The sequence below is a fragment of the Urocitellus parryii genome, chromosome 9 (assembly GCF_045843805.1).
Source record: "Urocitellus parryii isolate mUroPar1 chromosome 9, mUroPar1.hap1, whole genome shotgun sequence".
Taxonomy (NCBI): Eukaryota; Metazoa; Chordata; class Mammalia; order Rodentia; family Sciuridae; genus Urocitellus; species Urocitellus parryii.
This window is the reverse complement of record NC_135539.1, coordinates 123,245,657-123,270,114: the sequence shown is the minus strand read 5'-3', so window position 1 is coordinate 123,270,114 and position 24,458 is coordinate 123,245,657. Positions and strand designations below refer to the sequence as shown.

Sequence of the window (24,458 nt, the reverse complement as noted above, 5' to 3'; positions counted from 1 at the left end):
AGGAAGTCTATGGAATTCTGAGGAAGTCTACGGAATTCTGAGGCAATATCTACAAACCAGTAAGAGGTTAATACACAAAATATATAAGGAACTCATACAACTCAATAGTCAAAAAAAAAAAAAAAAGGAAAAAAGGAACTAAACAAATACTTGTCCCCTCAAGAGGAAGTCCCTTCCTTTTGATGGGCATACATTACATTCAATAAATTGACAGTATTTAGAGATTTAAGATGTGGAACCATATGTGTCAATATTTAAGATCTACTGGCATAATGACTCCTTTTATGTGGACATTTAAATTTTCAGACTTTAGTGATAACTGAGTTACGTCCTACTGGCAAAAATATTACCAGATGAGTTGTCTTGGATATTATAAGACAGAGGGAATAATCCACTGCATGCCATAAAAATTAAATGGAGACAGCCAGTGTACTCAAGAACCTAAAGTTTTAATAGCTTAGGGCCAGCTGTGTGCACATAAAGGCAAAGGATGTTTGTCACTGACACATGCTCACAGGAACGGTAGGTTTAGTCTCCTCCCCCATTTAAGCCTAAGAAATCTTCACATAGCAAAATTGTAAACTCTCACTCTCTAAGTTGGCAATGCTAATTATTGTTAGAGAGTTGTGGGATGCAGTGTTCAATATTGATCATGTAGTACAATTAAGGTGATATTGCCAATTTGTTTATTTTAATGTCTGTTTTATTTATGATGAAGCATATTTAACTTATTTGGAAAGTGAAATACCCAATTTACCCAACACAAAGCCTATTTCAAGTGCTTGGCTGCAATCGATAGCTCTGTAATGAGGCTGGGATGTGCTTATCTGTAGGTACTGCGGAAAGTGTAAGTGCGTAGCTATCAGGGTACTGGCATTTGCCTTGGAAAACAGATTCTTGGCCCATTTTAGTCCATGCTATATGCTGAGTCATTTCTGCTTTCTCCCTGACTGATTGTAGGGGAGCTCAGTAGGGCAGCCAAATGACCTGCTTTCTAATGGACAGGGCTGCATCTGCACCACAGGAAAGCATTTTTAGTGTTGCATTAATGAAAATATGCCATGAGGTCAGTACCTGTCCTAACAGGAAAGATTTCCTGGAGTGTTTATGTAAATTCAAACACCCCAAGCATATCCTGAATTAGGAACCACATGCTGATTTCAGGCTTGAGCCATAACAAAAGATATTTGAGGGGGGAGTATGGGTACTGAGCATCTCAGAAGAATGGTTTTGAAACAGAAGCCAATTTCAGTAGTAGCTCAAGGGGATCTCTTTCTGAGATGATCTTTTCTCTGATTCAAGTTGCATTAAACAAGCCAGAACTTGTACATATTTTCTTAGAAATTGTACCTATTTTACTAAAAAATAGTAAATATTGTGTGCTTGTGTGTAAATATGTGGTCATGTTCATGCCAGTGGGTTGGGGAAGATCCGTTAGAAAGAATATTTCCTATGCTAATATAACCTGAGAATTTCGAGGGGCTTTTATGTATTAGAGAGATGTTCTAAAGCACATCAAATGTTCAGGGAAATTTTGCTACAGTCTAGCCTAGGGAATTGTTATGTCTGCCTGACATTGGGTCTTGGAGATCTTATGGGAGCTCTTATGTAGTGCTCACACACCCTGCTGATTTCAGAACAGAAATTTAGAGTGAGCCATCTCTTCTGACCTCCAATTTTGTCTTTAACTTGAGGTTCTACACTGCTTTTATACTGGCAGACTGATGGATTCAGAATTTCTAGGGTGGAAAACAAAAAGGAAATTTAGAGATATAGAAATGATAGAGTTGAGGATTATAGGTGATAGTGTAGCACAACCTTGGTCACCAGGGTGGGGTGGGGGTGGGGGTGGGGTGGGAGGGAGGCAATGCCTTGAAATTAGACAAAGAATGGAGGGAATGGGGATTCAGAGAAAGCAGAAAGGTAATAGGTTGGAGTCTACACCATAGGTTGGAGTCAAAGTAGGATTTAAAGCAGTGGAGTTAGGATAGGAATAAATGTCCTGGAAGAAAGGGGACTGGTGAATAGGTGGCAGAAGAGGCAACGGTTGGCTCCATGGAGGCTGGCTATGGTTCAGCAAGTTTAGGACTGTGGTTGATGATTCCAAAATTGTTGTGATGGTTTAGATATGTGGAATCCTCCAAAAGCTTACGTGTGAGACAATGTAAGAATGTTCAGAGGTGAAATGATTGTGTTACGAGAGCCTAAACCTAATCAGTGCATTAATCCACTGATGAGAATTAACTGGGGCATAACTATGGGCAGGTTGGGTATGGCTGGAGGAAGTAGGTCACTGGGTGTGTGCCTTTGGGGTTTATTTTGTCCCTGGTAAGTACAGCTCTCTATTTCTTTGTTGCCACATCCTGAGCTGCTTTCCAGTACCACACCTTTCCATCATCATATTCGCCTCACTTCTGGTCCAGAGTGATGAAATCTGCCATCTATGGACTGAGACCTCTGAAACCATGAGCCCCAGATAAACTTTTCCTCAATTGTGTTGTTGTTACAAGTCTTTTCATCATAGCAATGCAAAATCTGACTAAACCAATTGGACTACAAATTTTTGGGCAGCAAGAATAAAGTAGATGCTGGTAATTCCCATTTTGCCCATTTGCTGTCTAAGGCTGAGTGTCTGTTCAGTATGAAGTTATTTTATTCCTTTTCATTTATAACCCCTAATTGTTTATCAGTTCTTCTGTCTCTTTAGGACACCTTGGGCAAGTCTGCTTGCTTCCCATCCATTTTTTTTTTTTTAGTTAATGGAAGTCCAATCCTGCCTGTTTAGAACTTGACTTTGACTTTTCTTTTAACATAGGGTAGTGTTTAAGAACCAGGACTCCTGAGCCAGAGCTAGAATTTTTTTTTTTTTTTTTTTTTTTTTTTTTGTCACTAGATGGATAAACTAGGGCAAGTGGCTTGAATTCTTTAGATTCTTGTCCTTTACATAGGACACTAGTAAATATCTCTTTGGGTTGTCATGAGGATAAAATTAGTTAATACCCAGTGCACTGCCTGCCATGTAATGTTATGTGTTTGATTAATATCACTACATCCCTGTTCTCATGTACTTGGGGGGCTAGCATGAGGAAGAAACTGCTTTGTTCTTCCAGCCTTATGAGGGAGTTGGGAGGTAGGTATTGCCTGGTTAGGAACATAATTTGCTTCATTCACTTCTGATTTCTCTTGTGTGTATGTGTATATGGGTTGGATATGGAGAGGGAAAATTGGAGGACAGAAGTATCTTGTATAACTGGATCCTGAGACTGCTTTTCTGGATAACTTGCTGTCTCCTGAGGGCCTTTTCGAAGCTGGTGTCTGTTTGTATAAATTTATATGTATAAATTTTGTTGAGGGTCCTGAAGTCCTCCCTTGAAGTTCTACATTGATAAGGAGGCCTCCTCCATCCCTCAGCTTCTGCTCCAAAGACCTTACTGCTTTATGCCCCTGGTGACCAGTGGACAACCTTCATTAGTATCTTGTCTCATTCCCAGTGAACTAAAAGCCTTAGAACATTTGGGAATCTTAAAAAGTAAACCTTCAGAAAAGCTGTCTCAACAAAATCTGACATTCTGTTTTAGAATATAAAGGTGCTTAAATAGTAAACAGACCTACATAGCACCATTCTGTCATGACAAAGTTATTGGCCTAGGGTCATTTTTAAAGGGATGTTTTCTAAGAGGGCAAGGTGACATCATAAACACTGGAGGGGCAGTACTTACATAATGGAAAAGCAGGTGAGATTCTAGTGATGAGAGAAAGTCTCCAAATATGTTATGCTGCGATCCATGAGAGAATGTCGGCTTTAAACACCATGTCAGCCCAGAGGTAGCTGTGTCACTGTGATTAAAAATAAGAAATACATATTTGGTCTCTGCCCACTGGTTCCATTGTAATTTTTTGGGGTGATAGGAGCACCTATCTTTTGTTATAGTATTTGGTCTTAGTCCTGGGTGGTGTTTTAAGAGCTTCTAAGACCTTTGGAATCTCCAGTATGAAAATAGTGTCTTTTTGTAAGTTAGTGAAATGACTGGAAGGCTTCAGGATAGGACATAGTTATTAAAATACAGCATGATTTAAATCACCCCACCTGTGGAAACTTTATAAAAACTCTAAATGAAGAGTTTAAGCAAACTTTCTGATAGATGCATCCATGTGCCTGGTTGGTGACACATCTTAAACTTTTGGGGAGCAAGAAGCTTCTGGTTTTGAGATCCTTCTGGGCCTTGCTTTCTGTTCCTCATTATCTGGTTCTTGGTATGTATTTTTTTTAGGTAATATCTTCATAACAGTAATAGTAAAATATTCCCCTGAGTTTTATGAGTCATTACAGCAAACTACCAAACTTGAGGGAGGGGGTTGTGGGAAGCCCTGATTTATAAGCAAGTCAGATAAAAGTGGCGTAACCTGTGACCTACTGCTTGAAATTGGCATTTAAAATGAAAGAACACTCTTGTGGGAGTGAGCCCTTAATCTGCGTGATGTTAAAATTGAATTAAATATTAGGATTCACGTTTGGTTTCTGCAGAGAACAAGAGAATTGCATGGAAAAAGCCACATTTGGTACCAGAAGAGCTGGGGAGTAGAGGAGCAGGGTTCTGCAGTAGCCCTCAACTCTCCCTTCTTCTGATTCAACGATAACCCTGGAGAACATAACTGGTTCTGAAGAGAGGAAGAAGACTAATCCTTGCAAAAGAGACATGATGTTTGCCAGTGTTTTCTGACTCAAAGTAGACAGAATTAAGCAGGTTTAGAAAGAAGCTCGCCTTTAAATGAAGTTTTCAGTTTTGACTCCGAGACTGGGTAATGTTAATTCTGAGCTGAGAACATCCTCTGGATCCATGTAACTTTTTGTTAGGAATAATAGGAATAGTTTTGGTTTTTGCCTGTGGTTTTGCTGTTTTAGGGAGACAGGAGCTGCCATGGTGAGTTTTCAGGAGTAGTCAGGGACGAGTATAGTTGATCTTTGATAGTACCCTTTTGTATTCCATTTGTTCACCATAATGGTGACATGCTCTCAGTTTTAGAATAACTAAGGCTTCACTGATATTTTTATTGTTATAAAATGAATCTTACACATGGATTTAAGTTAGATATCAAAGGGCATATAATTTTGAGATGTAACTATTCTAATTTATCTTGACTTGATAATGCTACTTTGGTTAATGATCAGGAAGCAGTAAGAGGAAGAAAGTCTCTTAGGGGCCTATGCTGTTTTGTGGGGAGCTGACCTAATTCTGTGCTCTTCTCGGGCAATGCTGTACCACTTTTGCTCCTTTCTTTGGGAGCCCCTGCAGACTGTTTCCCAGGTTCCTTTACCAGCAGGGCTCTACAAGATAGTTGGAAGTGAGAGGACAGTTGGTTATTTGGTAGCGGTAGCTGGCATGTGCAACAGATGTTGGAATGGGAGATTGAGGGGGGGTTTGTTTTACTGGAATCTGATCCAAGTTTTGAGAAGGTTATGATATTTATTTTTATTTCTTGTGGTATTGGGGATTGAAACCAGGGCCTTGTGCATGCAAGGCAAGCACTCTACCAACTGATCTATATCCCAGCCCAAGCTTGTGCTATTTTGAAGATTATCACTCAGAACACAAACACCTATTCAAATGACCTATCAAATAGATCATTTATGTAAAATTGATGGAAAAAATGTCAAATTAACACAGTTCTAGACTCATGCTTTGATGCATCGGGAATTTGTATGAATTTTCTTTGTCTTCTAAAGTTGGTTATATCTGTGAAGAAGACTAATTTTAATTATCCTCATTGCTAACTTGACCACTTTTTGCATGACTATTCAAGTAATTCTTTTATTATCTTTGAAGTATACAAACCTTGCTGGACTATTCTTGTTCTTCACTATTCTGAGTTGATTTTCCTTAGGACATAGGACATGATGTCCCTTTTATGTATAGATTCAAGTTTTTTTCCTTTTTCAATTTCAAGATTTTTTTTCCTTTTCTCTAAATCAGTGTTCTGCCCTATTTTATTTTCACCTTTTGGATAGCAAGTTATGCATATGCCTTTTCTCAGCAACTATCACTGTCTAATTTTATACTTAAAACTTAACATTTGTTTAATTTTACTTTGTCTTTCCTGCCCTGTGTAACCCTTTCTTTACTTTGAGCTGTGTCAAATCTCCCTGCAATCCTTAGTTTTCATTTCTTCCTAGTTGTATTACTAATACCCCTATCACCCATTCCCACTCTTTGCCTCTGTTGGTCATGTTTTCTCTCTTCCTAAGGTTTCCTCCAACTTTACCATGAGTTCTTTGATCTGTAGTGTGATATTATTTAGTAGAGGTGATTGTTTTCCTCAGTTTAAAAATTCATGGTATAAGTTTAGATGACAATTTTTGTTCATCTTTACAGCCAAAGGTTTTGGGTGAAAGTTTTTTTCTCTGTCTTGTCTTATGATACTTTTAAATAGCTCTGTGTTGCTTTCTTTATCATCTTGGAAAGAGGTGACTATATCCCATGCTAGCTTTTGGAGGATGATCAGGTTGGACAGGAGTCAAGACTGTATTCTAGACATTTCTTACATATTTTTGTGTGAGTTTGTTGAAATGTTTTTCAAGTCAATTAGGCAGTTGGTGAATTTTTCACTACTATTGAAAGTTTGTCTTTTCCCCTAGTATCCACTACTACTTAGAAAGTAAGGGACCTACCATCTTAGCTTCTCAGAGCCACATCTTGTCTAGCTAAGCTCTTGTGCTTACTTGTACAGCCTGATACTCTTTTGCAAAAAGGGACTTGAGATTTTGCACCTCAGTGTCCATCCTCCAGTTTCAAGCTGTGGACTGTTACATCTTTCTCTGAATTCTACCCTTGCTGTCTTCATCCCACTTCTTCAAACCTATTATTTGATCACTATTGTTTTTGGTAGCTCTTCCACTTTTATTTGAAATTTAGGATTTTGTCTTTACTTCAGTTTCAGAGAGTTGTTTTGTGTTTTTTGTTCTTTTTTCTCCTGTTTTGACAATAGAATTCTCAGATCATGTTCATTATAATTACTTGCAGTGCCTATTAAAAATTCAGGTTCCCAGGGTCCTTTACAAGGTCTACTAAAGCAGGGCCTCTTAGGTTGGCTTCCAAGTTTCAAAATTTGTATTATGAATCCATTATGAATTTTACATACATAGAAGTTGACAACCACTATTTCAGGGAATGAATAAATCATGACAGTTCTTTAAAGTTCCCTTTCTTCATCAAACATGGTTTGCAAAAAATTTGCCCCGAATATATTTAATGATTCTGGTTCTGTATTCTTGTCTCAATATTGCTTGCTGCTGTGCAGAACTTGGGTCCTACCTGTGATCCGTTTTTATTTTCTACGTCTATGAAAGTCCCTAGGAGCTTCAACTCCTCTAGGGTATCAGTCTATATGCCATATACACTTTTTATCCTGCATTGTCTGAAATTCAGGAAGTTTCCCCATCTTCTTGATTTGTTTAAATCCCCAGTGAGTAATGGCTTCAAATATAAGTATTGGCAGCTGTTGGAGCTATATAATATATCCAAGTCTCTCGAGCATTCTTTAAAGAACTCCTAAGATCTACTCAGTACATATAGCAGGTCTTAATATTCCTATGCTAAACCTCTGGTCAGCTTATTGGAGCTGTGAAAATGGAGAAACTTCATGAAGAAGGAGGGGGAATTTGTAATTGTCTTTCATCTGTCTGCCTACCATTCCAAAAATGACAGCAAGGACTCAGAATTTTAAAAGTGAGAAAGGTGGCATTTGTGTTTCACAAGTCTTGATTTTTGTCACTCTTGGTTTCCTGTGAGCTGATCCCTTTTATGCTGTTTAGAGGTTGACTTCAAAATGGCAACTAATTAAAAGTAGAAAATTTAGTATCTTTTGAACATGAGCACTACTTTAGAGATGAGAGAAGTAGCTGTCCTAGATTTATTTTAAAGTGATTTACTTTTAACTCTTTGACCAAATTGAGCATCATAGTAGGTTACTACTAAATACAGCTCACAGATATTTTTTTCTATGAAGATATATCTTAATTTTCTTTCTGGTGCTAACAATCAAAGTGGTGTATCTCTGCCTCAAGAATATTTTTTCAATGGACAGGGATATGATCTGAATATCAACTAAAAAACATTTAGAAGTCTTAGGATACCAGACTTTGACCCTAACAATATTGTAGCATGTTTAAAAGTAGTTATTATTTTTAAAGTGTTCCTCCAAGTAGCATCAGATTTTAATTTTTTAGATTATGTTTTCTCTCATTGGATATAACCTATGTGTGGCAGTTTGACTTGGCCAAAGGCTTTGCTGCTGGGGTAGAGCACAAGGCAATTCCAAATAGGGCAGATGTCACAGTCTTTCCTAACACAGCTGCCAAAGTGACATTTGTGGAAGGTATGTTTCTGTCCATAGCCAGCAACTCTTGAGAATAACAGTCTAACCCTGACTTGTATATCATGCTTAGGTTAAAGCATAGAATTTTATATGGAGACATTTAGGGCCACCATGCCTTGGGCCAAAAAAAGTAATATATTGTACAATACATGTTTGCTTTGGCTAATAGTGATGAAGGTCAGCATTGGGATTGTTCTTTCATGAACAAATCGTAAAAGATGGACAGGAAGGATGCTAACATTTAGAATGCCAGCTATGTCCCAGGTATTACAAGCTTCTCTCATTTTATTTCATCCTTGCAATAACGTTGGTTTACATCACAGTACTGTCAAACCGAGACTGAGATTAATTGACTTGCTGAAGGTCTTAGGTCGCAAGTAGTGGGTTGGAGTTTGAATCCTGGCAAACCTGGTTAAAAAGATCCCTCACAAATACTGCACTGTCCTTTCCAGACCTTTTTGCTGCTGCCCATGAATATTTTGGACAAATGTTAAAACATATTGAAATGAATTGATGTTCTTACAATGATGTCTGCATATTGGTCATCTTTATTTGGAAAGAATCCTAATCTGTAAAATCAACATGTGCACATGAAAGTTTTTAGAATGCTTACTCTGGAACATTCTGGTCTTTATATTGGAGAAACCTGAAAACTGTGCCCTTGAGCAAGTTTTTTTTTTTTTTTCTGAGCCTCACTTTTCACTGCTATAACATGGTGATAATAGTAATGTTTAAGATTGTAGAATGAATTGGAAATAATACTTGTAATGGGCCTAGAACAGTGTGTGGCATCCAGTAGGAATTTGGAAACTGGGAGCAGATGTTACTATTGACAATCAAGAAGTTCATTTTTTGGGGGAATCATTGCCAATTTATTAAGGAAATTAAAAAAAAAAACTTTTCTTTTTAGTTATACATGACTGTAGAATGTGTTTTGACATATCAAACATACATGAAATTAACTTCCCATTTTTTGTGGTTGTACATGATGTGGAGTTACACTGGTTATGTATTCACATATGAATGTAGGAAACTATGTCCAGTTCATTCTGCTGTCTTTCTCTTCCTATCCCCCCTTCCTTCCCTTCATTCCCTTTTGTCTAATCCAGTGAACTTCTATTTTTCTCTCCCTCCCCACTTGTCTTATTTCACTTAGAGTGATAGTCTCCAGTTTTGAAATTCCAGTTTTTTTGAGATAGTATACTTTTTGCTATGTGCAAGGATTACTCAAGCTTCTAAAAATCCACATTCTGTGCTCACATTGTAAATTTGTTGAGATAGGCACACCAATTGGATATAGTAATGACAATATAAGTATTCTTATATAGTAAGTTGGTCAAAATTTCAACACAGTAAATTAGTGGGCTATATATTTATGTATTTATGTATGCTTTCAGATAGTTACCTAATGCTGAATTCTCAGTTTCATGAAGAAATCAATTTCAATACAACTTGCCATTTCAAACGCATGCACAAAAGTAATATTAAGAATTCAAATCCGGGCTGAGGATGTGGCTCAAGCGGTATCGTGCTCGCCTGGCATGCGTGTGGCCTGGGTTCGATCCTCAGCACCACATACAAATAAAAAAGATGTTGTGTCTGCCGAGAACTAAAAAATAAATATTAAAATTCATTCTCTCAAAAAAAAATTCAAATCCATTAAGGCAGCCTTAGTAGATCTATCAAGATCATTAATACTGTCACATTTACTCTTCATTTTGTTTTGGTTTTCCTTTAAAACAAAACAGAGCAAAACAAAAACCCAACACTTTGGAAGTATGTTAAAGGAAATCCCAGATTTTCTAAATGCATCTCAATGAGGGCAGTTTATTACCACAACATTATATATAGCACACTTAACAAAATGAGCAACGGTTTAAGCTATCCTGAAGACTGGGCAATCCGGGCCTTTACACGACTTGCTAGCTTCACATAAATTCCACGGTTGCACTTAAAATCCCTTACCATTTGTGTTGAATCTAGAGCAGACTCTTGTGGCCTCTTCTTTTCATGACTTTGATCTGTGCAGAAACTAGGTCACATTGTGTAGAATGTGCCATATTCTGGATTTGTCTCTGTCCTTCTGGCATTTAACTTGTTTTTCTATTTCACAAATGAAAGAGCTCTAGTGTAGAGGCTTGATTATATTTAGATTCTTTTTTTTTTTTTTTTTAAGAATAGTCAGATGATACCAGGTGTTTCCTAAAGAGGCCACAGGGTCTGATTGTCCCACTTTTGGTGATGCTGAAGTTGAGTAGTTTCAGATACTGAAGATACTGAAGTCTTCCTTTAATGGTCATTGTTTGATGTATCATTTTGTTAGTGAATAAAAAGTACATTTCTAATTCTATTATTCTTTAAAAAAAAACAACTTTATGGTGGCATAATTGACATGCAATAAACTGCATACATACCAAGTGTGCCATTGGAAGTTTGGACATAGGAACACCTGTGAAACCATTACCACAATCAAGTTTTTGTGCCCCCCTCTGCTGCTGCTCATTGCCTTTCTACCTCCATTCCACTGATTTGCTCTGCTGTTAAAGATTAATTGGTACATTGCCTGTTTTTTCTAATACTCATCCTCAAAAAGTGAAACAAGGGTTGTTTACAAAAGAAGTTTTAAAAAAGTTGTTTCATTCAGGATGATAATTCAAAAAGTTAAAAGAAACCATTGTACTTTGTTACACTTGAAAAATGAAATGAGTTTAAGTTTGGCCTGTTATATGTGATTGATGTAGAAAACAATAGGAACGAGATGGTTCGAGAGCTTCCCAAAACTTCTTGACCATTAGTATTTCCTCAGAGAAGTCATTTGACTGATCTTCTTCCCCCATACAATTTTTGCAGATCTCTAGGATCTGAAAGATAATAACAGGACAGGGATTTATTCTTTTTCCTTTATTATGTTAACTACCCAGGCTTGGCTGCTTACATTACAATAAAACATACAGTATAATTTCTGGCATCTACACAAACATTTTTACTCTTTATTGAAACTGTAAGCAGGGTAAATTGTTCTTTGCTTTCCAGTTCTTAGATTTCAATTTATCTTTAGCTAATTATTTAAGGCAGAATACAATGTGTTGTAGTTTTTCATTTGGCAGGCATATGAATTGTGGAGCAAAGATACCTGATTCAATAGGACCAATAACTTTTAGACTCTCTGCCTCAAATCCTACCACTAGGAACACATTGTGATCAAACTAATAACTCATAGAGCTTGGCATGATACTGCAGAAAGGCAGAAACTTAGTGAGGGGCAAATGAAATGCTGCAGCTATGGGAAAAGTTGAACTGACAGTGAAGTAGGAAACAAGTAATTTAAAAATGAGTGCAACACGAACATGATGGCAGCTTGATTTTAAAAATTTCCCTGAACTCCTCTTATTATTCTTGTTTGTCTGTTTAGTTTATAAGTGGCAATACCCACAGGTATATCAACAAATCAATAGGTGTTTTTTTTCCCCTAAGCCCCACATGTCTTTGGCCAAACTACCAACAGCAGTAGGATCTGTCTAAGATGAACTGCTTTGATGCAGCGAAGAGCAAGAAATGAAATGCAAACATTAAAATCTCAACCTTGTAACTTTGATTACATAGTGACACTATAGCTATGGTAATGATTTTTTTTGTCTTAAAATCTATTTTATCTCATCTCTTACCAGCTGACTAATTTAGTGTATTTTCTTCCACTTTATTTTTTTTTTATTGTCAACATTTATGTGTCTGTTTTAGGTGTGACTTAAGAGCATGTGGCTGGAAGCAGGGCTGACGGTGTAATTCCACATGGTTGTGAATGGTGTGAATGGTAGATCCATTTGGGTTGGTCAGTACTTGTACTATACTAATTGAGTTTTGTTAATGCAAGATGGCAATCTTGGTAGTTCAATTAGAGAAGTAAGTTTTTTTTTTGTATGAGTGATTGATTAATGTTTTTAATTTCCACCATCTTACATAGTTCTGTCACAACCAGCCAATTTCTTATTTGATACCTTGTGGTAAGCTAAATAATATCCTCAAGCCCCATATTCTAATCCCTAAAACATATTAATGTTACCTTACATGGCAAAGGGATATTGTATATGATCTTTTTAAGGATCTTGATCTTATCCCAGGTTATCTGGGTGGGCCCAGGATAATCGCAAGGGTCCTTATATGAGGGATGCAGGAGTTTGAAGTTATGTGAGGAATAGACCACGAGCTAAGGTATACAGTAGTTCTCCAGAAGTTGAGTAAAGCAACTTCTTAGACAACTTGGGTTGCCATAAATTCATATCCTCATAGTGTTGAAGACTAGAATTCTCAAGATTAAGGTGTCAGCATGGTCAGTTTCAGGTAGAGGTCCTTTTCTTGGCTTGCACACGGCCATGTTCCTGGCTGTCTTCAGACGGGGCTTCTTGCACATGGGTCTTGCCTTTGCCTCTTCCTCTTCTTGTGAAGATAAGGAAGGGCCCATCCTTATGACCTTGCTTAACCTACTTGTATACTAAAGACGTTATCTCTAAATACGGTCACCGTTGGGGGGGGGGGCGGGAGGAATACATGTCAGTTCATAGCAAGCAAGGCCACAGATTATCCCCTAGAGCTTCTGGGTAGAATTCAGCCTTGCCAATATTTTAACTTTAGATTTCTGGCCTTTAGACTTGTAAGAGAATGAATTTGTATTATAAGCAAAACTAAGTATGTGGTTACACTGGCAAGAGGAATACATTCCTTTTCATAGTTTTTGGTGACTTTTTAAAGAGAGGATGAGTGCCCTTTGGAATTCCAGCTTTTCCTAGAAACTTGAAACTCATCTATGAAACTGACCACCACAGTGAGCCTCAGGCTTGAATGTCCTCTGGTGCTCTGAGAGGCCACCAAGAGGGGAATTAGACAGTTCAGCACTTGGCAGAACTCTTTGTAGTAGAGAGTCCCTGTGGCATTCATGAACCTCACATTTACTTTTAATTTTTGGCATCTACAGATGGTTTCTCTGCCAACTTGGCAAACCTTTTTACAAAATGTGTTTCAAATATTGTATCCAGAATTTTAGTTGTTCCAAACAGGAGGGAGTCTTCAGGGTGTGGGGTCTGTCATAATGGTGGAAATGGAAGTCTGGGGAGTCTTTCACAATTATTTTTCAGAATTACTCCTCCCCCTTTAGGCAAGGTATACAAGCCTCATTACTTGAAATCTTTCTTACTGCTTCTCTGGAGCTTGGGAGTTATCAAGCCAGGATTTCTGAGTTAACCTCTTATCTGGGAAGAGAGAGAAGTTAAACACTAATCACGTCTATCATGGGCTTGTTAGAGACTTTTTGTCTAAAGAATTCATTATCTGCTATTTATAAAATATTTCCTGGGAGGGAAGAATTTGGCAGCCATGTCTTTGCACTTGAGTATGTGGTTCTTAAAACTCACCCTGTTTATATGCTTGCATCCCAATTATCTGGTGGATTGTTCTTAAAGAAAATGCAAAATCTGGAGTAGAGACATGGATTTCACTGTCTCTGTGCCTACCCCAGAAGTTTCTTCTTCTTTGATTGTGTATAGGTTCTTAGCATATGGTTCACTTGGGGCTTCTCTAATTCCAACAGGGAAAAATGCTGGAAAAGAAAGTGAAGGAGTAGGAGGGGCAACCAATAAATCAGCTAGGTGATTTTTTTCATTCCAGGTTGACTCATCTGTATTAATAAGGACAAATTTATCTTTTCATATTTAGCATTCTTTAAAGCTCAGCTATAGTACTGATAAGAACTGCATTTAAACATTCTCTTTTTTTTCCCCATAGTAGTATTGGTTTGGTAATGGCTTTAATAGAGAGTCATTGTGGTTGAGTCACAGATAATACATTTTTTTTAAAGTGCATTTTCTCTAAGAATGTCACGACAAGCTATTAAAATGGTTGAGAAATAGAGGATGAAACCTATTAATACTTGAGTGGAGTCAGAATGTTCTTATTTTTAATATAAGTGGCAAATGCCAAATAAATGTTTGGTATTGTTAGATTACAGAATGAGTTTATTGACAAGCTGGGACAATGTAAATGAATACATTTTCTTGTGTGTGTGTGAGAATTGAGAATATTATAGGAAAAGTTGGGTAATTTGAATTAGAGGAAATACTATTGTTAAAATATGTATGCCAATGAAATTTGGGGTAGAAACACATATTTGAGGTTTTTTCTGTTTTTACCATGAGCATCAGAAAAGTGATTACATTATTAGCTTATACATTGATAAACCTTTTTGAAAAATTGTTGCTGTAGCAACTATATATAACCCTCAAAAAGTACTCCATAATTATTGGCTTTTAATCTTCTATAGTACATGATAGATAATTTATATAAAAACTTTATTTTTAAAGGAACTGTTTTTTGATTTAATTCCATTTAGAATCCTTTTAATTAACTAGAAAATTAGTTTTCTTAAACTACCAATTATTTACTTTGAATCAACTTTGTCTTTTAGAAGGCTTCTCTCAACTAAGTAACACTATTTCTAGTATTCTGTAATGCCGAAGACTATTATACTCTCTGCTTGAAAGTATTTTGTTAGTCCTTTATGAGTTGAGGTGATCAAAACGGAAGGCAGTAGTCACAAAAAGGCTTTCAATAATTTTAGTGTTATGTGCTCACTACGTTTTATATCCTGTCCTCAGTATAGTTTAAATTTTATTTATCCATCTTTGAACTGCTTCTGCTCACTGAACAAATGTTTTTTGCCTGAAGCTGGTGCAGCTAATTCAGAACAATGAGTTGAATTATAGTTAAATTGTTGTTTGCATTGTGCATTATTAGGTACTTTGATACCAGGACTTGAAATTTGCCAACTTCTTGAAGACATTGCTGATTCCCACTCTCAAAACTGGGTGAGGGTGTTAAAATAGGATAGCTTATGCAAAGTCTGCTCCTTTTGTGTGTGAGCTCCCCCAGGTCTCCATCCTGGAGTGACGAGGCCTGTTCTGATGGTTGTAGATGGAGGACCCTGTAGCTAGAGCATTGCATATCAGTATGCCTACTTCCACCTCATCTGTCATTTTATACTCATCAAGAGTCAGTGTGGCCATTCTAAGTGAAATTCCTGAATTCCAAAGCTGAAGATAAAAGAATAATCTTTATAGAAACATGACACATGAAGTAAACATAATCTAACATTGGGTTTTGCTTTATCATCTATAATATGAAAAGCTAGAAGACAGTGAGAAAATATCTGTACACTTGTTTCTTTGACCTTTCTATTGTGGTCCTGTCTACATGCTCTGGAAAAGTAAGACCTATAGCCCAAGAATCTTATGTGTAGGTAAGTTATCATTCATCCATGAAGAAAAATACATACCATTTTGGGGTATATAAGGATTCATATACCATGAATATTCATATACTATGAATCCTTATCTAAGAAAGTACTTTGGGTTGTAATTTAATCAAATGACAATCAACTGATTTCAAGATAGCAGAAGTAAGGAAGAGAGAAGCCCCATGAGCAATGATTCTTGCTAAGTATATGTGGTCAAATCTAAAAGGGTGTTGGAAATGGAGATATGACCTAATTACCCCATATCTGAAGAAAATGTTAACATTGATATAAGGCTTTATTTAACTATTTTATGAATATTGAGGTTTTTACGGATAAGTGGTAGAAATCATGAGAGAAAAAACTCAATCTTAGTTATTCCCCAGGGATCAAACCCAGTGGTGCTTAACCACTTAGCTACATTTCAGCCCATTTTGAGACGCGGTCTTGCTGGTCGCTAAGAGCCTGCTAAGTTGCTGAGGCTGGCTTTGAACTTGCAATCCTCCTGCCTCAGACTCTGAAGCTGCTGGGATTACAGGTGTGTGCCACCATGCCCAGCAATAAATATTTTTAAAGTCTTTGCTATGTCCTTTTATTTAGGAACTGAGGCAGATGAGTTCACCTTGGTACATATATCCAAGTAGGAAACAATGATGTACAGAGGGAGGCAAACAAGATAATTTAAAAGAGGATAATTTAAAAGATTCTCTGAGGAATCTAAAATAGGATAATTTTATATTGTATGTCCTAAAATAAGATAGTTGAGAGGTAGGGAGTTGCACCTTAGAATGAATGATTGGGGAGGGTTTCTGTGAAATCCTTTGATCTTAGATTTGAATGAGAAGGAGCAAAGTTGAGGGTGCCTGGTTTGGGTGACCCTCATGTGGCTTAGAACTCCTCTTTGAATAGCAACCTTTGTACCTTTCCTGAGCCAGACCGCTGCTGGGTTGAGGTAAAACTTTGGGTTCTCAGTTCATTTGTGGAGTTTTCTGATGAGTGAGCCACACGTTTGGAGTTGAAGAGCCATTTGTTGAACTCCTGAGTCCCATGGTTTCCTGCCCCCCCCCCCACTTTTTAAAATTTCATCAAGGAGGCTATATTAAAAACAACAAAACCAAAAAAACCCCCCCAAAACTCCAGATCGACCAATTAGGCACTGGATATAGAGAATCACTTAAACATATATACATGCATAGATAATGACTGCCTAATTTATGTCCAGCCATAAAAGGAGAAAAGAATATCAGGAATTATGGTTTGAAATTATTTGCAGTGGTAATTTAATAAAGCTATTCTTTTTAAAGTTATTTATTTTCCTGATTCTTAAGAAACTAAGGATGATGACAGATGAGACAAGTCTTTCCAGCATCAGACATTTGAGACCAAAGTGCATGAAGGATTCTTCTACATTTTTTGGCAGAGGGCTGACATCTGCCTGCATCTGTCTGTACCACAGGCCCAAGGGAGTAGGCTCTTCTACCTTTTTCTGCTTGCAGGATTCCTGCTTTTTAGGATACTTAAAAACTGGATCTGAGTTTTTAATGAGACATTGAAGAAACATCATAATGAACTTCAGGGAAGCTCAGAAGTCAGAACTAAAGTAGAACAGTGAGTGTGCATGTATGTTTTTAAATTAAAGAACACTGGAAAGTATAAATGCTGAGCACTATTTCTAAAATTCAAGAGATACTTTGAGAAAATTTTTAAAAATTCATAAAATTTTAAAAAATCTTTATGGGGCACATTATGGTAATTTGATACATGATACTGCATGTAATAATCAAATCAGGATAAACCTTCAAATGTTAATCATTTTTGTGTGTTGTGAGTCTCACACTGATCTTTTCCAGTCATTTTAAAATATGCCATTGATTTTTTTTCAGCTCTTTCCAATGCTTCCCCGTCTCTAGAGACCACTATTCCATTCTGTTGTAAAAGATTGACTTGCTACTTCCCACAAAAGAGTGAGCACATATGGCATTTGTATTTTCTCTTTCTGGCTTATTTCACAACATAATTACCTCCAGTTCTGTGCACGTTGCTGCAAATGACAAGATTTCACTTTTTTTTTAATGGCTGAATCATATTCCATTGTTTTTCTATAGCCTTCACCCACTAATGGGCATCTTGGTTGATTCCACAGTTTAGGTGCTATGAATAAGTGCTGCAATAAACGTGAGAGCACAAGTATCTTTTTGATAGAATGATTTCATCAATTTTGTATATTATGTTAGGTTTATGTTGTTGTGACCACAAGACCCGATAGGGACAACTTAAAGGAGGAAGAAAAGTCTATTTTGGCTCCTGGTCTTTGGAGGTTCAGTCCATGTTTGGCCTGCTCTGTAGCTCTGGGTCTAAGGTGAAGCAGAACATCATGGCAGAAAGGTATGGCAGAGGGAAGCTGCTCAGTTCATGACAACCAAGGAGAAGGAAGAGCTGAGAGTAAGGAGCCACAGATGACAATCTCTAGGGGAAAGTCCCCAGTGACCTACCTACTCCAGCCATATCCTACCTGCCTACAATTACCACTCATTAGTCCATTCAAATTATTAATCAAAAGGGAGATTATAGGTAACTCATTGTGGTTTTGTTTTCCTGGTGATGAGTAAGATTTGAGATTTTCATATATTTATTGAACGTTGGTATGTCATATATAATATATATGTTTAGTTGTTTAAATATTGTTTAGTTTTCAGTGGATCTTTATTTATATGTGGTGCTGAGAATCAAACCCAGTGACTCTCACATGCTAGGCAAGCACTCTACCACTGAGCCATAACCACAGTACCTTGGTCTGTCTTTTTGAGAAGTATATTTAGTTCTTCAGTGCATTTTTTAATTGGAGCTTTATTTTTCCTGTGTTCAGTTTTTGACTTCCTAACATAGTCTGGATATTAATTCCTTGTGAGATGAGTAATTCACAAGTATTTTCAATTTTTATAGATTGTCTTTTAATTTTTTGATTATTTCTTTGGTTGAACAGAGGCTTTTTAGTTCAACATAATCTAATTTGTATGTTTTTACTTTAGTTGCCTGTACCTTCGGGGTCCTATTTCGGAAAATCTTTGCCTATACCAGTGTCTTAAAGGTTTCTGTTTTCTTGTAATTTTATAGTTGTAGCTTTAACATGTAGGGCTTTCATTCTATTTTGAGTTGCTTATGTACGGTAAAAGGAAGCATACTCATTTCATTCTTTCACATATGTATATCCAAATTGGACAGCACAATTTATTAGTCTGTTATTTCTTCATTGTGGGTTCCTGGTGGCTTTGTCAAAAATTAATTGGCTGGGTGAAGAGGATTAATTTCTGGGTTCACTATTCTGTTCCACTGGTCTGTCTGTTTTCATGATACTACCATGAGTTTTTTGGTCACTGTAACTTTGTAATAAGTTTTGAAGTCAAATATTGTGATGCCTCTAGCTTTTTTGTTATTTTGTTCAGGACGACTTTGACTTTTCTGGGTTGTTGTTGGTTCCATATAATTTTAGAATTGTTTTTCTACTTTTGTGAAGGAATTCTTGATTTTAAAAGGAATTACGTTGATCTATAGATTGCTTTGGGGAGTACTGTTGTTTTAACAATAGTAATTCTTGTCCAATTCTTCTGTCCCCTGTAACTTCTTTCATCAGTGCTTGAGAATTTTCTTGTAGAGATCTTTTACTTCTTTGGTTAACTTTATTCCTAAATATGTAATTTTTGTAGCTATTGTGAACTAGATTGCTTTATTATCATCTTTCTGCAAGTTCATTAGTGAATAAAAATGCTGCTTTTTATATATAGGTTTTTTATAGCTTTCAACTTCATTGAATATATCTGTTGGAACAGCTTCTTGGTGGAGTATTTATATTTTTCTATGTATAAAATATCATGTGCAATATGGATTCTATAACTTTTTCTTTCCAATTTGGATGCCCTTTCTTTGTCTTGCTTAAATATACTAAATGGTGGAAGTGGACGTTGTTGGCTTGTTTCTGTCTTAGAAGAAATACCTTCAGTTTTTCCCCACAACTAGTGGGTTTTTCATATACCATAACCTTTAGTAATTTGATGTATTTATTCTGGTACCTACTATATTTTTGAGTTTTTATCATGAAGAAATGTTGTATTTTAGTGATTTTTTTTGTACCTATTGAAATGATGATACAGTTTTTCATTCTTTTGTTGTGTTGTATTATAATTGATTTTGCATATATTGAATCAGTTTTGCATCCCTGAGATGAGTCTCTCTTAATCATGGTGTACGATCTTTTTCATATGCTGTTGAATTCCATTTACTAGTATTGAGAAAAATCTATATTCATCAGGGATATTATATGTCTGCAGTTTTCTTTTTTATTGTATGTAATGTATGGTTTTGATAGAAGAGTAATGCTGGCCTTGTATAAAGTTTGACAGTTACTTCACTTCAATTTTTTGGAATAGTTTGGAAGAATTGGAATTCCTTTAAAAAATGTTTCATAGAATGTAGCAGTAAAACCATCAGGTTCTGGACCCCCCCCCCCCGATGGCAGACTTCTAGTAATGTTAACTTGCTACAAATTTTTAGACATAAATCCAATAGATGACAGGAGGACTCTTGGTCAGAGAACAGATTGTATTGTAATAGCCTTCAGCACTGGTTCCCTAAACCACAATCTCTTCAGTTACAAGGTAGTGGTAGCTCAGTGTTCCTTTGAAGTATGGTTGTGCTGTATAAAAGGATCCCACAGAATATGAGAATCAAAGCTTATAAGATGGCTGCCATATAGGCTCATCCTATCCTAGGGGGGAGGCAGAGGGAGGGGGAGAGAATATTTTGAAATGTGAGCAAATGGCTATGTGTAGCAGTCTCTGAATCTTGTTGGAGCAATATACTACTTGTAAGTCCCAGAATGTGTAGAAATGTGAGACTATTCTTGTAGAACTATCTTGCAACAAGCTGGTTATTGTTCCAAATGCTTAAGCAATGCTACAATGAAATACTTCTGGAGGGATGTATTTTAAAACTAGACCTCAAGTAGTTCCCTGTTTGACATCATGGGATTAAGGTGAAAAGGAGAACCCCTTAGGAGAACTTTGTGTCTACAAGCTCTTCCTCAACATCTGTGTGGGGGAGAGTGGAGACAGACTGATCCAGTCAGCCAAAGTGTTGGAAGAGCTCCACAGGTCAGACTTGTGTTTTCCAAAACTAGATAGTACTGTTAGATCTCTGGTGTCAGGAGAAATGAAAGGACTCTTGTTCACTGCATTGTTTGTTTGGCCAAGGCTGAAGAAATTCTGGAGAAGGGTCTTAATGTATGTGGGTATGAATGAAAAAAATAAATTTTTAGCTACTGGCAACTTTTGTTTTGGGGTCTAGGAATACTTCATCTGGGCATCAAATACTATCCAAGAATTAGTATCTATAGTCTGGATCTGTAAGTGGTGCTGGGTGGGCCAGGTTTCAGCATCACAGAGAAGTAGTTCAGGACCAGCTGCATTGGAGCCAAACAGACTCCGCAAAGAAAATGTCATGCACTGGTTCCAGCAGAAGTATGATGGGTCTGATGGATTCTATGATGGCAAATAAATTCCTGAATTAGTTTAAATAGCACCCCACAAACATCTGTGTGGTGGAGCACTACAGTTTATAGATATGAGAACACATATGTACATATCATGTGTATTGAGATTATAACACAGAATTCATACACATTCTGAATATTAACTGTGTATAAATAAATGAGAAAAGGTAAGCCTAAATTATGATCAAATAATGAGACTGTAAAAAATGCAGAATTGTGATAAAGTAGCTCCATAGGCTTTAAAGATAAAAAATTAATTGAAACGAAAATTTAACTGGGTAGTTTGAGTAGAAATTTAGATTCAGCAAAGAAAATGAACAAAAATGGTTTTAAAATGGAAATAAGTGATGAAGTTCTATGGAGACATGTATTCAGATCATTTCTCCACGTGTTAATTGGATTATTTGTTATAACTTTTTGAGTTACTTATGTGTTTTGAATATTAATCCTGTGTCAGATTGGATAGGTGGTCAGCTTTTTCACTGCTGTGACTAAAAGACCTGACCAGAATGATTGTAGAGGAGGAAAAGTTTATTTAGTGGTTCACTGTTTCAGAGGTCTCAGTCCACAGACACCTGACTCTGTTCTTCAGGGCTTAACATGAGGCTGAACATCATGGCAGAAGGGTATGGCAGAGGAAAGTAGCTCACATGATGATTCAGAAGCAAAGAGAGACTCTACTGGCCAGATACAATGTATGCCCCAAAGGAATGCTCCCAATGTCCTATTTCCTCTACCCACAACCTACCTGCCTTCAGTTACCACTTAGTTAATTTCCATCAGGGAATTAATTCACGGATAGGGTTAAGGCTCTTATAACCCAATCATTTCCCCTTTAAACCTTCTTGCATTGCCTCACACATGAGCTTTTGGGGGACACCTCCCATCTAAACCATAACAGTTGGCAAATATTTTCTTCCATCCTTCAAGTTCTGCGTACTGATTATTGTCTTGGCTCTGCTGAAGCTTTTTAGTGGGATGTAATCCCATTTGTCTATTTTTGCTTATGTTTCATGTGCTTTTGGCATCCCAATTAAAAAAAAAATCCCTGCCCATTACAATGTCCTGAAGCATTTTTTGTTTTCTTCTAGGATTTTTCTACTTGGGAGAGACTGAAGAGAGTAGAGGAATAGAAAATCTAAGTGTTAAGGATTGAGAATTTTCTAAAATTCCTGAAAGATGAATGATTGGAAAAAAGCTGAGCAGCCAAAGGAAAGAAACTTCCAAAGGAAAGTTAGAGGATGTAGACTCTTTAATAGCAGCACAAGTCGAAGCATTTTGAAGGCCTGAGGGGGGAGAGTAAGTGTAACTACTCCTTAAGCACAAGGGAAAAACAAAGGCTTTGTTTTGGGGCAAATAAAATTAAAAATTTCATGCCAAATTTTAATCATCTAAAAATGTGCTTGAGGAAGACATGGAATGGTTCCAGAAACAAGTAAAATACAATGCTAGGATATAAATTAGAATTAAAAGTGCAAAAAGAGAATGGGTAGAAAATTAACAAACAAAGGCTAAATATAAACAAACACCATAAAAATGTCTAATTTGTGATTTGAAAATTGAAGACTAAAATATGGGTAGAAGTAGTATTTGGGAAAGAATCCAGTGTTAAAGCTTTTAAAAGTGGTTTAATAATGTAGGAGAAGGGATAAAATATGGACTCGAAATTCTTACAATGCATGTATGGTCACTGAATTAGGGAGCCTCTAAAAGAATAGAAATGACTGAAACAATGAAGTGTAGAACTCAAACCCAAAGACAGAAAGAAATGGGGAAAAAAAGCAAATAATGAACACAATATAAGGTGTTCAGAAATGAGTGCAAGTATTAGTGATTCCCTTAGATGTAAATAGAGTAATTCATTTAAAGTTTTAATTAGCAGTCTGGATTAAACACACAAAAAAGCTCTTGATTAAGAAGGCACAATTAAAACATCAGCATATAGAAAACTTGGTACAGAAAGATAAAGTAATAAAAAGAGAACTGATGTAGGTTATTCAAGTATCACAAAATTCAGCCTTCCTAAATTGTTGATGGAGGATCACACTTCATATTAAAATCCATGGGAAGGTATAACTCTAAACTTGAAAATACACCTAGTAACTTCACAACAAGAAAAGCAAAAATGGACAAGAGCACAAAGAAAATAATTTCACTATCCTAGTGGGAGAATAATACAAATTGTCTCTGTAATTGTTTAAGCAGACACGTCAGAATAGAAAAGATTTGAACACAATTAGTGGTATTGATCTAGTAGATATATATAGAACTCTGTACAAAACAATTGATAGAAGACCCACACTTCTCAAGTACACAGGAAACATTTACATAAATTGACCATTTAGGAGGCCATTTACCATGCATATATTTCAAAAGACTCAGATTATGCGTACCACATTTTCTAACCACAGTGTAATTGAGTTAAAATGTCTAACATAAAGATAACTAAAAACTTCCATGGCAGAGATGCTTATTATCCTCTAGTAGCTATCGCCCTTTCTTCCTTCTAGAACCTGAGGTTTGAGTAGAAACGTGGTGGTTCTGTCTACCTTGCCACTAGGTCCGGAGAAGACCTTTTGGAGTATAAGACTTGGTGCACCTTCCTGGTGAAATGTTTTAAAGAAGAAATAGCTCTTGATTTATTTCTCCTCTTTGGCCCCGCCCAGGATACAGATATCCTATGGAGCATCAGCTCCTTTGGCAAGGGAGGGGCAGCACCCTGGGGGCTAAAGGGGTAGCAAAATAGACAGTTGGTAGTGTGGAGAAGGCTCTCAGTATAGCCTGCCCACCCACCTCTGAGAGAAATATACTGCATCCTTTTCAGAGCCACTTTATTTTTGGTACTTACTAACAAAAGCTTAGCCATTGGCATCGCTAATTAAGGCTCCCACATGCATAGAAATTATACAAAATTATGAAAATTATTAAAAATATCCTAAATAGTTCAGGGTCCAGGAAATCTATTTTTTAAAATTATTTTTTAGTTGTAGTTGTACACAGTACTTTTATCTATGTGGTACTGAGGATCGAACCCAGGGTCTTGCATATGCTAAGCAAGTGCTCTACCACTGAAACATAACCCCAGCCCCTCCAGGAAATCTTACTAGAAACTAGATTATACATAGAACTGAGGAGCAAAATATAGTATAGAGAAGATGCGGGTACTGCTAAAGCAGTACTTACAAATTTGTAGTCTTAAGTATTTGGACGACAAAATACTAAAATTTAATACATTAAAGATTTTGTTTAGAAAAGTATGAA

At 36.7% G+C, this 24,458-nt stretch overlaps 1 long non-coding RNA gene and 1 pseudogene across 4 annotated transcripts in view; one reads left to right on the top strand and one right to left on the bottom strand.

Annotated features, from left to right (window-relative positions):
* Positions 1 to 10,471, bottom strand: part of LOC113184114 (uncharacterized) — an 82,555-nt gene extending 72,084 nt beyond the window's left edge. For all 4 annotated transcript variants that reach the window (XR_013344311.1, XR_013344310.1, XR_003300950.2 and 1 more), the window contains exons 1-2: positions 10,339 to 10,471; positions 3,720 to 3,837 (exon numbers count right to left, since the gene is read on the bottom strand). This is a non-coding gene — a long non-coding RNA (uncharacterized LOC113184114). The remainder of the gene's footprint in view (positions 1 to 3,719; positions 3,838 to 10,338) is intronic.
* A 7,334-nt stretch (positions 10,472 to 17,805) lies between these two features.
* Positions 17,806 to 21,202, top strand: LOC113184104 (large ribosomal subunit protein uL5 pseudogene; annotated as a pseudogene).
* The last annotated feature ends 3,256 nt before the right edge of the window (positions 21,203 to 24,458 follow it).